The 18744-nt window shown below is 34.2% G+C and overlaps 1 protein-coding gene and 1 long non-coding RNA gene across 2 annotated transcripts in view; one reads left to right on the top strand and one right to left on the bottom strand.

Annotated features, from left to right (window-relative positions):
• LOC118197381 (uncharacterized) overlaps positions 1 to 18744 on the top strand; it is a 68373-nt gene that overhangs the window by 12822 nt on the left and 36807 nt on the right. The gene's annotated exons all lie outside the window — the stretch shown is intronic.
• LOC118204792 (NADP-dependent malic enzyme-like) overlaps positions 1 to 18744 on the bottom strand; it is a 93012-nt gene that overhangs the window by 73365 nt on the left and 903 nt on the right. The gene's annotated exons all lie outside the window — the stretch shown is intronic.

Below are 18744 nucleotides of genomic sequence, written 5' to 3'. Positions count from 1 at the left end.
AGCGAACGGCAAATATGTGAATAACCCAAGTGACTACTACGAATGTGACAAGCAAATATTACACAGGAATTTTGCAAATATGTGAACAGCACATATGATGTACTACATTAATATGCGTCGTCGATATTGTTCAGTATAATGCATCTGAATAACTTCTTACATCCAAGTTACCACCGACTTCTATAGAATAAACATTCTTTGTAAACTCAGAATCACAAAGCAAAAGCATTGCCAAGATCCTCATTTAGCAAAGTCTTCACAGAGGCTCTTTAATAACTACAGGTCGCAAATACCCATCTTCCGAAGTAACTTTATAAATTCCGCTATAAATTTTAATATTCTACAGATATTTTTGGCTAGGACTAGCAACAATAGAATGCTCCACCAATTGAGTACAAATGCTGACAGTCATAACAGGCGATACAACAACTCTGCTAAGTACGTACGTTACAAACATGCCTTCTCCGAGATTCGAACCCAGGGCCCTTCGATACCGCAGCAGCCTTAACCACTACACCGTCTGGGAGACTTAATTGTAAAACTTGGACAGCTTTACTTCCCTTCTTATGTATTGTTTCTCACTCAGTATTTGTAAATTTCAAGAATAAAGTCATTTGAAATCGGAGAAATGATTTAGAATTACCTTGTACATTTTTCTTTAACTGGTCAGTTACAATCTACTATGGCTCAAAGGTCTTCCGTAATCACAAAGTATTATTGCACTTTGCTATAATCAGTTCAACAAAATTAAATTTACTACAAAATTATTTTCACATATCTCTAAATTAGGATACCATTTTGAACCAATTCCAGTTTTGACATCCACGTTTTGCGATACATTGTAAAAAAGAAAGAGACCTACAAAAACTACTATTCTTTAACTATTTTCAACTCCAGCACGAAGTTTTCAGATAATTTAGCTTAATAAGCATCATTTCGTCACACACAAGTTGCAACTAACAATGAACAATGTCACGAAAATTTAATACACAATATTAAAAGATTAGGTAACTTCTAGTAGTAGGTAACCTTGTGATACACCGCATATCCTTTCAAATCAAATGTTCTGCGCCCGCCGGCAAGAGAATGACATCATCCCTCCAATCAGTTTTCCAGGTCACTAGGTTGGGAAAGCTACCCAAAGGCTTGTGGGTGTGACGAGAAGTGCAAATACACAGCGAATATTGCCACCGTAGGACACTGAATTCAAGCCGTAATTTAAACAAAGGAAAGAACGTGTTCTATCAATCATTACTTTCAAAACAGGAAGGAAAATTTAAAGTTTCTATCTGATCCAGCAGCTTCAAACGTATAAACTGGTAGCACGGTTTCTTTCTCGGGATCCTATTTTAAACTCTCAGCATGGTTATGTTGAAAAAACGAATGAGGTACTTGCCTGATTTTTAAAAATGGGAGAAGGCAATGTTAAAATTTTAAAAAAAAGACAAAAAAACAATATCTGAAAGCTCTCACATTTTGCATTACGCCCAAAGGGGCGCTTTTTTTTTTTTTTTTTTTTCATTTACAAACACATACACGATTCGAGAGCATTTGGGCTAACACCAGATTGTGCTAAAAATATTCAAAAACATATCTTTAGAATTTCCAATAGACAGTGTCCTGTGCTGGAGATAAAAATGTTTTATTCCCTACAGTGTTGCCACTGCTCGCTTTGAAATTATTAAGTTTGTTTAATCAGAAACTCGTTCAAGTTTTGCGAAATATGAAATAGACAATAAAACAAATACGAAATTCGGGCTTCCAGGTGCCAGTTTTCGGATGGAGGACTACATTATTCAAAATTTGATGACTTTAGGTATTTTTTTTTTTTTTTTCACAGTGCGCGAAGCATACATGCATTCATGTAGATTCTTCATTATGTAGTTTCTTTAAATATAATACAGGGCGACAACGTTTGGTATGAACTATCTGAAAAGTGATTCGACGCAAAATGCCGTTTTGAGACTAATAGGCCATTTAGGCTAGTAAAACACAAATATGTACAAATGATATTCAGAACTGGCGATTCCAAGAATGTTTTCACGAAATTTAATAATAATTGTAAATAACGAATGAAATGTATAAAACTGAATTTAACAGCCGATCAGCGATCACTGGTTAAAACCACTGAATACATAACATCCTCCACGAAAGCACTCCTCCTCACCTTAGGCAGATAGTCATCTAGCTCAGCGTTTCTCAATCTGAGATTCCCCCTTTTAAAGAGCGGACCGTAAGTGATTCTCGAAGCCTGAATTTGTGGTAATCCTATATTTCTAAAAAAAAAATAAAATAAATAAATAAAAAATAAAAAATAAAATAAAATTTAAATTAACTGCTTAAAAATACCAAAACCGATGTGTCGTATGAACCGTTAAGGTTACCAGCATACATACGAACATACGACATTTGTGCAAGAATTCGCAAGCTCATACATCTCGTTAATTCCGAGTACCAATATTAATTTAATTTTAGTTGCTGTTGTGACCTAATCCCACTTGTCTGAGAACAACATCAGAACAAGCCCACTAGGGATTCTCGCCAATTCATCGTGGCAAGAAGTGCAATACTGCGCCTGTCGTTAGCAAGAGCCTTGAGCACCTTACAGGCCACCATACAGGAGACAACTCACTTCCGCCGCCAGTTTTGATGGACAGCACCTCAAGGTGACGGGTCCGAGGGTCTCCCACCTCTCTTCCTCTACCGCACACCTCTCCAGAGAACTCGCCGCATATTTAGAGTGCCCCCATGCCGCACAGATCCTATACATTAACAAACATCCATGCCTTCTCAGGAATTAGAACTCAGGAGTTTTGGTATGGCAATCAGCGTCACTAACCGGTATCCTGGCTGGACGGCTAATTTTTAAGTTAAGAAGGTTATAAGGTATTTCTCCCGCCTTCCTAACGTGCCTTCGTGGTGTAGTGGTTAGCACACTGAGCCGGTATTTCAGAGGTCCGTGTGTCGATTCCCGGAGAAGGCGGTTATTAATTTTACATCTGTCCTGCCTCCAAAAAAATCCTAATGTCTCTACAGTGGCGTCCGAACTAAAAGGGTCGTGCATGATGAATCTCCAGGATTTGGCGATTGGGTCCCCTAAAAACACCACTCGCCCTTTAAAAGAGGGAGTATATAAGATATTTCTCCCGCCTTTCTAGCGTGCCTTCGTGGTGTAGTGGTCAACACACTGAGCCGGTATTTCAGAGATCCGTGGCTCAATTCCCGGCGAAGGCGGTTTGCTAATTTTTCATCTCTTCGGCTTCCAAAAAGTACCTAATGGCTCTACAAGGTAAACCTAATTCAAACTGAAATCCTTGAATTATCAAAAACAAATATAAATTGTTCTGTTAACTTAATTACTTAATACCAGCATAAAGTTAAATGAATTTAAGTTAAATTCTAAAAAAAAATTGCTGCCGAAGTGAACAAGAGTAAGGTGGTCTGCAAAATATTTTAATTTATAAAAGTAGTCCCCGTCTGAAAAACGTTAGTCCAGTTTTTCGCCGTAGCTCATTTAACAAAATAAATTTAGATAAAATGTAAATAAGCAATATCCCTTAATGCAAATATTAATTATTCTAATAAAAAAATTAACCGACTTCTCGTTGCAAAATCTTAAGAATTCAAATGGTATAAAGGAAGTTAAGAACTTTGTTTTCTAAAAAAAATCATGCAAAACTTTTTATGCAATAAAAATTATACATAATTAAAGCATAATACAAAAAGATAGATTACAATGAAATAAGCAATAAATCTCATATTATCAAGAGAAAACAGTCAGCAATTCAATATCCAAGCGATAAATGAAAAACTGTTGCCAAAACCACATTTCTAAAAGAACGAAACTATCGTCAGAAAGCAATAATCAATCAAAATTGTACTTTGTGGATGACATAATTCAAAATATACAAATTTATTTGCCATTAGCTAATAAAGAGAGAGAAAAAAAGGAAATTCTTTTTGTTGTGCCTCGTGTGCTTCAGAATAAGAAGATTGCGATGTGCATGTTGCGTGTCCAAAAATCACAAGAAAATAAGCAGCATTTTATCTCATATTTTCAACAGTCAGCAATCCAGTATACAGAGCACTGAATGGAAAACTGCTGCCAAAACCACATTTCTAAAAGAATGAAACTATTCAAAATGATGAGATTTCATCAAAAAAGATAAAATTTAAAAAAATCTGATTCGAATTTTGAAAAAAATCGCTTCGAGGTGCACTGGCTCTTGTCTAGATGCACCTATGTACCAAATTTCGTAGCCCTGGGTCTATTAGCTTACGCGCAACACAAACGAAAGACACACAGACTCTCTCTTTATTATATGGAGAGATAATGATGAAACACTGCACACCTACTGCAATCATCTGGTTTTTTACTCCTTAGTTCCCCCATTTACATTTCTTGCTTAACCCCGTGTTTTCGGCTTCTCGCAAGCAATTATGGCATTTCAGCAGTCGTGTATTTTTAGACGCTCTCTTTTCCTTTCAGAACTCTCGCTCTTCCTTTTACAAAATGAGTATTTTATGTACATTTTCACTGGTAGGTTTTTATTTTCTTTTGCGATAGACTTCCTCGTAGTGCTTTGTAGTCTTGGGCGGCAGCTTTAACCAAGTATATTTGTTTTGCTTCCAATTCCACAAAAGCTTTTGTTCCTCCCCGTTTTTCCTCTTTTTTGCTAGAGCGGAAAGACTCTCTCACTCTGCGAACCGTCTAGACGAGGAAGCGGGAACGATAGACCGATCGATTAAGCGCATCTCCGTCGACGTTGCCATTCGGCAGATGTCTTTTTTTTTTTTTTTTTTTTTTTTTTTGATAAATCATCAAAGCGAAAACGTGTCGGCGATTCCGTGACGATCTCATCATCCTCGACATCGCTTTATCCGGGAAACGTCAAAAAACTGGGTTATTCTTATTCCTCGCGTGAAAGGGGACTAACTCTCATTGACCGACATTCGAAGAAAATTTACTTTTTTTAAAATAATCTTTTTCAGATTATTTTAAGGAATTGTTTCTCGCTTCGTGTCAAAAACTGGTAGATTATTTATTAACCTTTCCACTACGGCCCAGTTTAACATACAGTGTGCGTGACGAAGGACAGATGCATCAAAACAGTTGTTCCCAGTCACATTTCCATATAAAATTAATAATATAACGTAACTAAGAAACCGAATCTCCCCCCCCCACCTCAATCTACTCTGGACTATGATACAGTCGCCTTAGACTGCATATGACTCAACATCCAAAGTGCGATTTCATTTTTTCCATTATAGTATGGAAAGAAATTTAAAATACATAACTACAGCTCAAAATACTGACTTAACTAGTAATTCTCAATCTGTGGTCTTCGAAGACCCTTGTGGTCCTCACAGACTTCCAAAAAAGAATTATTTTTTTAATAAAAATTAACTCCATATATTACAATATAGTTGAAAATCTCCGAGTATGGAAATTATACATGAGGAATCGTCTATCACGTTTACGCCCAAGACTGGTATTTTATGACATTTCTTGCCAGTTATCCTACTTAAGATCTTTCCAATCCAGTTTTAGTAACAGAAGTGTGATTTAAAGCACTATGACTGATGTTTTTTCTAGCATACATCCGAACAGCTGTGCAAGAATTAGCAGGCTCATCTGTCATTAATTGTCAGTACCAACATTTAATTAAATTCCTACTATTAGCTCACACACTCCCTATATCTTGTTCAAATTTTCAATCGTTAATAAAATACTTTTATTCATCCACCGAAGTTTAAATACATTTTTTAAACTTGTAGTTGATGACACTTGATGTTAATACAGTTTTTTCACATATTAAAAATAAAAAATTCTTTTTGTATTTTTAAAATTTTTCTTTGTTGACCTAAGTAGGAATTGACTTAGATCAACAAATACGATCTAAGTCAAGACGTCAATAGTCGAAGTCAAGACGACCTAAGTCAAGACGTCAAATAGTCTAAGTCAAGACGACCTAAGTTTTTTTTTTTTTTTTTTTTTTTTTCTTCTTCTTAAAAAAAAAAATTTATTTAATTAATTTTCAATCGTTAATAAAATACTTTTTATTCATCCACTTAAGTTCAAATACATTTTTTAAACTTGTAATGGATGACACTTGATGTCAACACAGTGTTTTCACATATTAATTTTTTTAAATATTTAATTTAAGTGCTTTTTGTATTTTAAAAACTTTTCTTTGTTGACCTAAGTAGGAATTGACTTTCAAATTTTTTTACATTACATTTTTTTAGTTAAAAAGGTAAAAACTGTCCAATCTCTAACAATCTAGAATACTACATAAATTTTGTTCTATTAGTTTAATTTCTTAATACCAATATAAAATTATATATTTTAAAATGCACTGAATTAAAATTTATTTATGTACTGGTAGTATCATATGCTCAAAAAATATTTTCGAAGAGAAAAAAAATAAGGTCATACCCCAAATCTTAATTTATAAAAGTGTTCCCCTCTTGAAAATTAGCTGAGAAACGTTGACATTAACCACATAACAGAAATTATAGTCCATTCTTCACTCAAATTTAAAAATTTCTATTATTTGGAAGAATTTAAATAATAATTTGAATGATTGAATTGCCGAAGGAAGGAACAGATTCAGAGATCGCTGAATTCCTCCCTTTCATATTAGAAATGTCAAGCCGTCCCACATTTTACGTCCACTCCCTCCCCCTACCTTATATATCGAACGTTACCTTATAGCTCCAAATCACTATTCATTTATATAATTAATCGCAGTGGACCTCTTACCAATTCTGATTTTTCAAATTAAAACAACTAGTTGGCTTATTGTGAAAAAATACACGAGAGTTATCTGCTTTAGGAGGGATACCTTCGTGGAGAGCTTACGGAAAATGGCTCGTACCCCCCACGGTACAGAGAAAAACAAAGAAAATCCCATACAGCTAGTCCGTTCACCAAGAATTAAACTCATCATAAACTAAAAATTTTCAGTAGTCTTATTTATTAGGCCATACGTGGACTCTAATTAAAACGCCACATTGCTATAGCATACCGAATAGTAACAAAATATATTAATGATGAATTTAAGCTAAATATTTTATAAAGATAGAACATATAAATGCTTTAATTTATTGGCTATGTGAGTTATACTATAGTATTTTACACTAAAATAGGAAATTCAAGGTCATTTTTCGCGGCCCTCGTAACCTCTTTTACCTCGTAACCATGTTTCGCGGCCCTCGTTTACCTCGTAACCATGAAAACGACAGTTGCAGCAGACAATTCAATGTCGCCTAATTTTTTCTCCCATTCCACCTCCGTTTAGCGTATTTCGCTTCATGAAAAGCACACGAATGAAGGCAGACTTGAAGTACAGCCTCCGCTGACTGTTGACCACGGAGGCTGCTTAACTTTGAGCACCATATAAGTATGATTTTACCCAATTCCGCCCCAATTTTGAGGAAGAGCACCTTGGGAACCTAAACACTATAGATGCCAGCAAAAATGAAAGGGTTATCTGTTCAGCGATACTGTCATAATGGACTTTCTAAAAGCAGTGATTTGTACTCAATTTTTATTGTTTACTTACACACATTCCTAATGATGACAATTTATAAAAAAAATTTCTCTTAATACTTTATATACCAACTCATTAATTATGGCTTGAATATACTTAGTTTTTGTTTAAATAATTTCTTTCAGCGAAATCATCACTGTACAAATTATTATTTGTTTCAGACCGACGTCCTGGACACTTCCAATTTCTTTGGAATGTCTTAATACAAATATCGAAAAAGTTAAAAAATTGCATTAAATATTCAAAACAAATAGTTTATAATTACTGGGTTTATAAAATCCTAAAGGTAACTGAATGACATTCTGGAAAGTTTTGTATAAATAAAAAGGAATTAAAGGATTGAAACCAAAATGGAAAAGTATGCCCTCTCCTGCTCCCATGGCAAAATAAAAATTCGTAGAACTTTCACTTTTATTAACGAAATGGTAATGGAATGCAGAACAAAAAGTAAAATTCTAACTGTAGCTGAACTCAGTTGATAATGTGAACAGAATCAAAGTTAAAGCATTAATTACTTTAGCATTCAACCGCTATCATGTTAAGAGTTACTTTAGGTTAGAGCAAAGCTTGACATAACTATCTACCTGAGCAGAAGGGATAACTTCTGGAGGATTTCCTAAAGGAAACTGACCCACATCCACGTTATACACGAAAAAAAAAAAAAAAAAAAGAAAAGAAAACAGTCATGCAACGGAGGAAATTGAACATACTGCGAACTATTATTGTTCAATAGTTTTATCCACTCAGATTTTAATCGGCCTTTAGCAACTAATGAAATTTTAATTAACGATCAATGTGCTAATATAATCCTTTTATCGATGTCATTCCTGTATCCTCTTGTTACTTATCCTCTTGATCTAATGGGGTCTTTAATCAGATTGCCGAATTTATTTTGGCCGAAAGAAAGATGGCGCCTGCCTTTGGCTAAGGCCTTGGGTAATTTATTGGTGACAGGCCTATGCCAGTTCGGTCCTAATTATGATATGAAATAACCCGGAAGACAAAATCGAAAAGTCTCCTATCTCCTTCTTAACATTCTACCAACTTGTGGGGAGTTTTCAGCTCGACTGTATTTTAACCACTTTGCGGTCGCATTAACCCTTTCCGGCATGCTACCTTTTAAAGTCGGAGTTTTGATAAAAAAAAAAGGGGGTAGGCAGTCTAATTAGGCCTAGAGGAGTACACAAGTAAAATTTTGTGAAGATAGCACTTATCGTTTTAATTCTGTGGGTTAGCCCAAAGTGGCACACTGATTGAATGGAGCTTCGAAAAGAGTGATGAAATGAGCATTGTTGTCAATGAACTGACCGATGAGATGCGGAGAAACAAAGAATACAGAATCCCAGTTGTCCTAGATTATCGGTTAGCCAGGTCTGGGTACACCTAAGGTTCGCCGTTTGATTTTAAGCAAGATTTCCAGGTAAAAATTTAAAACTAATATAGAATAGGAATATTAGCATACAGCCAAAAAAATAGCAAAAATTTCTTTTCAAACAATTCCTTTCATATCCTAAAAACAATCTGGAAAATTTCTTTGAAAAATGAGGTTCTTAAAAAATTAAACATGGCTAAAATATATGGACTGGTTTGTATTGAGCTTCCATCTACTATAAATAAAGAAGGTTCAGAGTAACCTATAAATCCTTTTTCATTCAATTTTTCTGTGCGTACAGCAGGAAATTTTTAGGTGTGTCCAAACCGGACACACTGTGCCGCAAAGAGTTGAGTTTAAGCATCATGTTTGTCGGAATTAACTTTCGTTGAAAGAAAATGGTAATACATAATATGCAAGTTTGTGAAGCTTGTAGACTTAATGTAATACTGTAAGATCAGTATGTTTCTTTGCTGTGGTGTCTGAAAGCTGAAATATGACAGGAACGGCGGCTGGGAGTAGATATACGACCTCAAAGGGTTAAAAACCTCATTTCGCATAGACAAACAATTATACTTTCTCCAGAATTAAAAACGAAACTCAACAATGAGAGGCGGCACCGCTAATTCACATACGATCATCACGACCAAACCGGCTCCATATCCCAAATTCTAGTACCAAAACGCTATATTTGTGCATTAAATCCGCTATATTTGTTCGCATATTTATCCATTAGACAATCAAAATAATCTAATAATATTTGGCACGATCATAGAAAACGCGATTTTACGATTAAAAATAACATTTGTTGGTAGAAAATTACAACCAGGATAGACAGAAAAATTAAAAATCTTGCAGCTATTCCAGTGGTTCGGTTTTTCGTGTTAAGAAAAACAAGCTTTCTTATTTTGAAAACTATTCTGCTGATGAAACTTTACGTTTTCATCGGTGCTATATTAGCATTTCTAGTTATTGTCACCATAACGACAGCTGCTCACATATACATTGGTATTTCATTTTCTGTTGCAATTTCATCCAAAAGTTTCCACTGCAGTACAAGGACGAACTATTTAATATTAATGCAACTGTCAGTCTTCTAGAATTTAGACACACATCACGACCTATGAATATTCGCTTGGTGAACAAAATCACAAAATATATAGATTATTATCGCACAGTTCAGAAACTATTGCACAGGACATATGCGGAAGAACTCCAAAGGATTTAGAAAACATGTTACCAAATTCACAAACTTAAACTGCAAATTCAGTCACTCCAGAAGTTCACCAGAGACGAGTCATTATTACCCAGCTTACGGAGGACATTAGGTCATATTTTCTAAAATTCAGAAAGATGTCCTTGGTTATTTAATTGCTCAAAACTAAAATTTTCTGAGAACAAACAGGAATACGACCCATGGATCCGCAACATCTGAAAGCTTTCAGATTTTATATTAAGCCCAAAAGAAGGTATTTTTTAATTTACAGTTTCGAGATACATAATACACGAATACGAAATACACGTTTCGAGAGCATTTGGGCTAACCCCACTTTGGGTTAAAAATAATTAAAAACAGCACATCTTTAGAATTTCCGATGGACAGTCTTGCGCACTTGGAGATAAAAATGTTTCATTCCTTGTAGTGTTGCCACTATTCGCTTTGAAATTGTTGAGTTTGTTGAACCAAAATTCGTTAAAAGTTTTATAAAATATGAAATAGACAATAAAAAATTCGTAATTCAAAATTCGGACTTCTAGGTTCCCAGATATGGGTGGAGGATTACGTTATTCAAAATTTGATGGTTCTAGGTACTATTGTTTTTTCACAATGCGAGAAACATCCATCCATCCATTCATGCAGATTCTTCATTATTTAATTCCTTTAAATATAATACATAGGGATATTATTTGGTGGCAACAATTTGAAAAGTTATTCAACGCTTTTAGTAATTCGACGCAAAACGCCGTTTCGAGACTAATAGCTTTTCTAGGCTAATGCTCCTTTAGACTAATAAAATTTTAAACTAGAGCAGTCTTCATTTTTTTCAAGAATGCAATAAATGTATACACAAACACTGACTCAAATATTGAAGTTACTCCTGACAAACTATGTGTTTAATTAATTTACTAAACGGCATTTAACCTACCTCTGGGAACCTACCAGAGGCGAAGTGGTAAAATAAGTGAATCACTTAGTTTGACCCAGGTTCAAACTCAGGCGAACGGGCTTTCTTGCGTGGTCGTTTTTAGTGAGCCTCTATGTGTAACTTGAATGTAAGCCAGTTTCGCTTTAAAATCCTCCATGAAGGCATCTCTCCTCTTAGGCAGACAGCTCTTACGTGCTTTGCCACATTTAAATACCTTAACCTAACAACAACCTTTGCTCAATGAGACTTCATTTTCTGAAGTCGAATGTTTCATACGAGATGAGAATTAGTTTTATAGAAATATATATTTAATGAGCTATGTGCTTGAAAATCTATTACAACTTGTAAGTAAAATGCCTTTTTGATTATACATATGAATATTTACAAAATGACTTTTTTTTATCTTTTAAGAGTTAGTTCTTTTGCTTTGATTTTCTTCACAAGATAACTTACATTATTAGATGCAAATAAAACATTCGAAGTTCTTGGTTTGGTGTTAAAACAGTTAATATTTTAACAGCAAAAACATACTTTGTTTCATTATCATATGCACCCATTCCCATGGCCACAAGAACCGGTAAAAGTTCCTATAAATAAAATATACTATATTTAATTTATACATAATACACACGGTGTTCTAAGTTTCGATCCAATATATACGGAAAGTCTAAAATATGCCGTGATTTTACTACGCTTTTCTGACTATTTAACTCATACTTTAGGTTTCAATTATACCCTAAGTGAACATTAACATCAGACGCATAGTTATTTACAATACCAAAAATTAGAAAGCTATTTACCAGGAGGGAACATCTTGGTGAAGTTTCTACAGATTGAATGGTTTTATTATGGCAAAGCATATTAGAGTTATCTGCCTAAAGGAAGGGAAAGCTTTGGGAAGAACATTTTGCGGGATGATTGGTTGGTATTTGGGTACGCTTCTGTTAACGGGGCGCCACTTTGCAAATGGCGCCAAACATAAATTCTAGCTGGAAATCTAACTAGATGGGGGTAATGCTAACGATACATGAAGGAAGAAATAGCTATTTCATTGAAGAAATCAATGGAGAATTCCAGGATTTCTTCATTGAAGATTCCATGATTTCTTCATTGAAATTCCATGATGAAGAAATCATGGAAGGATCATGGAAGAAACAGCTATTTCATTGAAGAAATCATGGAAGAAATGGCGATTTTACATACAATGAATATAATATGTATATTTCTTAATACGCGCAATGCCGAATTTCTGCAATTCTCTCATGATTTTTTACGCGAAAACATCACAGAATTGGACAGCATCTGCATTGTGCATATCAAGCATGTTTTATCATTGTACAGCTGTTCATAACGCGATATAAATAGGCTGCCAAATTGAGCGCTTTGGGGCCTCGCTAACAGAAAAGTACCGTTATTTGAATCGGTCAGAGCACACTAGGGCTCTCTGCATATAAATGGATGCTTCTGTGGAAGCCTTTCTAAGGTGAAGCTAGTTCGCATTCACGTTACACATAGGGAAAACTACAAAAACCGAACATGCAGCCAGTCTGTTCGTCTAACCTGAGTCAAACTACCAGTATACAGTGGTCATAACCACTCAGCTATTAATGATGCCAAACATTGGATATGAAATTGGCTCGTATTCAAATGACCAAAAAGCTATAACAAACGCACGTGCAGCCAGTATGTTCGCCAGGATTGGAACTCAAGTCTTGAATCTATTCTATTACTGAAAGCCAACTTCGAATCGTAACTTTTGAAAGGAAATCTGGCTTGTCATCAATGTCAAATATAGAAAATTAATGTAAACATCTACAGCTAGCTCATTTAATGAGCAAATTCGAACCTAACCCCGAATATCACTGTTAAAATTGTTCCAGCCAGATTTTAGATATTATATTGCTTAAATACCTGCCTATTAACTGTTAGTGGAAGCTTCAGCTTAAACCGAATCATGCCGAAAAATTACGAAATGTCTGCCTCAGTGTTGAATTTCAAATTCGTCTGTTAACCTAAGCCAACTCCTTTTAATTACATGCTCAGTTTATTCTATTAAGTTCAGAAGCGTTTTGCATTTATTGTTTTCGTAACGAATCTCCCAAACTTTTCGAATAAACTATCAACTTCCTACGAAATCGCTAAATATTTCCGAATGTTTGAAAATCTGGATTTCCATGGAATGAAATTATTCATCATTTAACCCACTAACTGCCAATTTTTTTTTCTCTCAATTTACATTTATTTCTGGCTGTCTAGATTGATACAGAAACTGGAAATTGTAGATATAAATGTAATCTGCCATGAGCCCCAGATTGGGATCGACATTCAAGTAGCCCTCACCAGAAAATAAAATTCACACTGACAATAAATAGCTAGAAAATGTATTCTAAAACCATTAGAGAAACACGGCAATACGCAGGATTTGGTAGTGATGTACATACTTATGTGACATACCGGCGTTTTGAAAATGTTGAAATCTTGGAAACGCACCAATATTTTACTTCTTACAAATAATACTCTCCCAACTTACTCATTTAACAACTACTACTGAAAAACTCATGCAAAAGCTTGAGAAAGATTTCAACAGCAATATAAAAAAGTAGCCATTGCTGCCAACCATTAAAGTTACGAAATTTCCGCTACTAAGACAAATCCCCAAATGGAGATCATGGCAGTTAAAAGGTTAAGGAACATGTCATGAGAACATGATACTGAAACATAGAGGATATAAAAACCAGAGTAAAAAATTGATTACAAGATTTAGTGTGGTTTGTTGATTATGGAAAAGCACTCGAGGGTTATCTGTCTAAGGGGATGAATTCTAAGCGAAACTGTCTCTTACACTTTAGATATGAGGGAAAATTCACGAAAACTCTCATGTGTTTCGTTCGCCGGGATTCGAACGCCGGACCGAACTGCAAGTATTTAGTGACTTTACAGCTCTGTCGCTGTTGGTTATTGAAGGGATTTTCGATACCTTAAGAATATCATCGAGACCATACGGAGCATCACCAACAAAATCCAAACCATATACATTGATAAGAGTCATCGCATTATAATCCAAGACATGTGATCATTTTAATGTATGGGAAACTATAGTAAGCGAGCGGCAGTGAGAATCCAACTTTAAAGTTCCCTTATTTCAGTTATTACCGAATAGATCTAAATGTCGGGCGATTCATTATGCTTCGAAATTAATAAGTGTAATATATAATTATGTTGACTTGCCATGTATTAAATCAAAGAATGTTAAGATTTTGTGGAAATGTATGTCAGTGTTAATCTTTAATTATTTTGCTACTGGTTTTACGTACATGCGCTATATATATATTGAAAAAGCTGGACCAAATTAAATATAAAAGTATTTTTTAAATATCATTTCATGTATTATTGGTCATACATTAGTGCGATTAACACATTTAGTATTAGATATATTACATAAGGGTTCTAAATTATATAAGCAACATAAAAAGAAAAAATTTTTTTTAATCTGAAAGCTTTCAGATTTTATATTACGCCCAAAGGGGCGTTTTCTTCATGTTTTGTATGTTACCTTTATTTATTAAATATCATGTTCTTTGTATCTAAACCATAAAATTCAATTCAACCGCAATATCACAAAATACTTAAAAGAGCATCTCTTTAGAATTTCCGATACACAGTCTCGAGCGATGGAGATAAAAATGTGTTTTTTTTTTTTTTTTTTTTTACTTTCGTGCAGTGTTGCCATTGCTTGCTTTGAAATCCTTGAGTTTCTTAATAAAAAAACTCGTAAATTCTTTACACAATATGAAATAGATAATTAAGCAAATTCGGGGTTCCAGATGGCCATATTCGGGTGGGGAGTAACGTTATTCAAAATTTAATGGCTCTAAGTACCTTTAGTGTTATTACAATGCAAGAAAGACATGCATTTATGCAGATTCTTCATTATTTAATTTCTTTAAATATAATACAAAGCTCTATTATTTGGTGGCCTCCCAACAATTTAAAAAGTGATTCGCCGTTTATAGTGAATCAATGCAAAATGCCAAAACGAAATTTATAGTCCAACTACCAGTGAACAGCGGTCTTTACCACTCGGCCATTGCTAAGCTTCATGAGGAACAGAAATTCATCGCAATACTGTCTGAGCTTTGTTTGTAAGATTAATTGACCGTTTCTTTTGTTTGTAAGATGAATTCTCAGCAACACATATCATTATAGATGGTGCAAAACAGGATAGATGTTTTATGTATTCCTAGATAACAGATATAAAATGTCTTGAGATAAATGAGATGTATATATTTCATTGTATTATAAAGACGAAATACACTAATAGTTGCATATATTGAAGTAATGAATGATATTCAGTTTTTTAATGCAAATATTTTTGTATTACGAGGTTCTTCTGTATGTTTTCCAAGCTATCGTAAGTTTCCCAAAACATCTAGATGTAATACTGGAAAAAGTCTGAGCCTTAAATGAAACCAATCTACGCAGCTCAAATCCACGCCTTACAAGCGTCTGCTGCATTTTAACACTAAAATATGAATTATTTTCTACTGAAACTCCCCCCCCCTCTGCATGCCTTTTCAGAATCTATTAAGACACATCACTATCCAAAAAATAGACAAAATCGTCTACAAATCGAAAACCTAAAATGTGAATCACAATTTTACCCCATAAGTCATTTCTGAGTCATCGTTAACGTTTCGTTATGTTGTATAAAAATATAAATCACTCTTTACCAGCCAAAATGAAGCGAATTTTCATTCCGATTTAGACCGACTGATGTTTAGAACACTTGGCACTGGTTCAACTTACGCGCAGACAAAAACATGGAATACCTGACGTAACTTCCCGTCGAGTTGAATCAACCGCTCGGCACTGTCAAAACAAAGCTGTTCCAGCGCAGACTTTACAATCAGAAGCACGTGCTTTTGAAATGTATACAATGAAACCTATCAGTAACATACAAGCTTATAAAAAATAATCCAACATTTTTCAGTTCAGTTTCATTCCTAATATAGTAACTAAATTATTTTTTCTGTAATCACTTTGCTCGCCTAATAATGTTGTATTGGTTTACGGTGCAAGGTTTTTCCATGCGTAATATGAACACAAACATCCCTTATGACACTGATAACCTGGAATGCGTTGCAATAACATAACTTTGCTAATGATTTATCGATGAATCTTTTTTTTTTTTTTTTTTTTTTTTTTTCATGAACACAGTGAAAATATGATGTCTTAGTATTTTTCAATCCGTACGGTAGACGCCTCGAATAATAATTAACGGCATTGACTACTAACAGTTTTTGTTTTCTCATGGATTAAGTTGATCGCTTAAAGTACAGAAAAGTCTGCTTACGGAAAGAGATGCCTTCGTGGAGAACTTTCTAATTCGAACTGGCTCGTATTCATGTTACCAAACCATTAAAACAATTAATCCATTTGTAGGAATTTGAACTCTGGTCGAATTACCAGTATTCAGTATTATCCAATTAGCTGCTGGTAACCGTCTGCTTATGACAAGGAGTTCAAATGGATTTCTTTGGGGGGGGGTTGGATTTATGAAGCCAGTATCAGTTGTTTCAGATTCAAAGGCTAAAAACGAAAAAAATAAGAATTTCATTTATCTGAATTATGCAAAGGCATTCGATGGCTATCTACCTTTGGAAAGGTATATCTTCGTGGAGGATTCTAAGGGAAACTGCCTCATACTCAAATTTATGCAAGAAGAAAACCACAAAAATCCTGCTAGCAGCCCATTCACCGTGATTCGGACCTGGTTCAAACTACCAGTGTTCAGCGATTCAACCATTCGGCCGTTGGTGGCCCTTATAGCAATAAGGATTTTAATGAAATGGCAGATAATAATGCACAGTATATTTTTTTAAATCGCTACTGGTAACGAATATTCATGTTTTATACATAACCCCAAAACCAAATGGACGACTATGAACCAAATGGACAGGAAAAAATTCGCCGTCACAGCTTCAAATAAAAACCATATTGGCGACTTTTTCCTTGGAGGAGGAATTCATAAGAATTACTTTATATATATGGTAAAGTACGACCCCGCTTTTCATGAAGGACTTTATAAAGGAAGTGGGTTCATTTACAGGGAATAACTCATTTACAGAGAATTTTTAATTTTTAATTTTTAAACCTTTTCTTCATCCTATTAAAAAGACGGTTATCCAAAAAGTAATAAAATCTATGTTCTGTAGAAGCAACAGAAATGATCTTTGAAAAGTTATTTTCGCGCTTTCAGCCAGAGTTAAGTTATTAAATAATGTTTTTTTTTTTTTTTTTTTTTTTTACTAATAATCCATTTACTCGTTAGATTAGCATCTTATGGCTACTTTCTACTCCCTAAAATAAAATCTTACCCTAAAGGACAATTTGGACAGCTTCAAGAAAAATATAACAATGAAACAGCAATTCATGAGGTAACTTCTGCGAAGGCATCTGGAAGTTCCAAGAACCAAAGGGATATATAGTAAACGAAATTATGGTAAAAAGTTAAATGATGATAGATGTGTTTTCTTCTAGCATAGATTCTTTACGAATGAAGTTCTAAAAGCTTTCCAGATAGTAAATTCACGAATAGTTCCTGTTCCTATATCGATTTGATTCATGGAATACAAGTATTACATATACTTTCAAGGACAAAGGTATTTTGCCCTTTTCTGCAACAGCAAGCTCTTTAAATGCTTAAGCATCGAAAAAATGATTATTTACCACAGGATGATAAGTGGTGTTTTCCGAAGATAAAATTTATAATTTCAGTAAAGACGTTGTTCGATAATCACTTGTATTCAAATGCTAATTTTATACTATTTTTTTCGATATTTTAAATAATTTGTGCAATTCAAGAAATTAAAAGTTTAAATTCAATAAATTCACAGACAATCGGTAATAGAAAAATCTTAATATTTCGAACTTACGTCATATACAAGTAAACGGCGTGGGAACCGGTTGCCATAGTAACAATAAGATATCCACTCAATTTTTTAGCTTAAAGAAAGTTAATTATGACTACGAAATTTATCTAAAATTTTTACTTGAGTATTGTGTAGTTTTTTTTGTGTAGAAAGATTTCTTCATGTAGAGCCTTTTAAGGCATACTATCTCGCATTTAATGTTAACGCAAAAAACAAACGGCACTCAAACTCTCTCTACAGCTATTCGGAATCGAATCCATGTCGAAGTAAAAGTACTTCCCAATTTAAACCATGGAGGTAAGAAGTATATCTCTACCCTTCATGGTTTTAAACCTATGGCCACTCGCAGGAATCTGAGTAAATGGAAATTTTCATCTTTAAATAAAGAAAAGCAAAGTCTGAATGGGAAAAACGCATTTTAATAGCATTCCATTAAAACTTCGCCAAATAGCAGTTTGTCTGAAGTTGCACCAGCCATTTAAGATAACTACAAATAAAATAAATATATTAAATAAATACATTAAAAATACGGTACTATGTACTTTATTATTATAATGTTAGACTTTTCGCAATAGGTGACTTAATTTTTGTTAAGATGTCAGTAATCAAAAGTCATCGTAATGTTCGTTAAAACCTTTGTAATTAAAAGAAGAAACTTTACTATTCCTAACTGCATAAACATTATTTCAATAGGATGTATACATAACCATTAAGATAGAACAATTGGTCATGTAAAA

The sequence above is a fragment of the Stegodyphus dumicola genome, chromosome 3 (genome assembly GCF_044657685.1).
Source record: "Stegodyphus dumicola isolate Sdum_Otavi_A_Nest chromosome 3, ASM4465768v1".
In the NCBI taxonomy this organism is placed as follows: domain Eukaryota; kingdom Metazoa; phylum Arthropoda; class Arachnida; order Araneae; family Eresidae; genus Stegodyphus; species Stegodyphus dumicola.
Note: the sequence above shows the minus strand (reverse complement) of the source record. Positions and strands in the feature narration are given on the sequence as shown.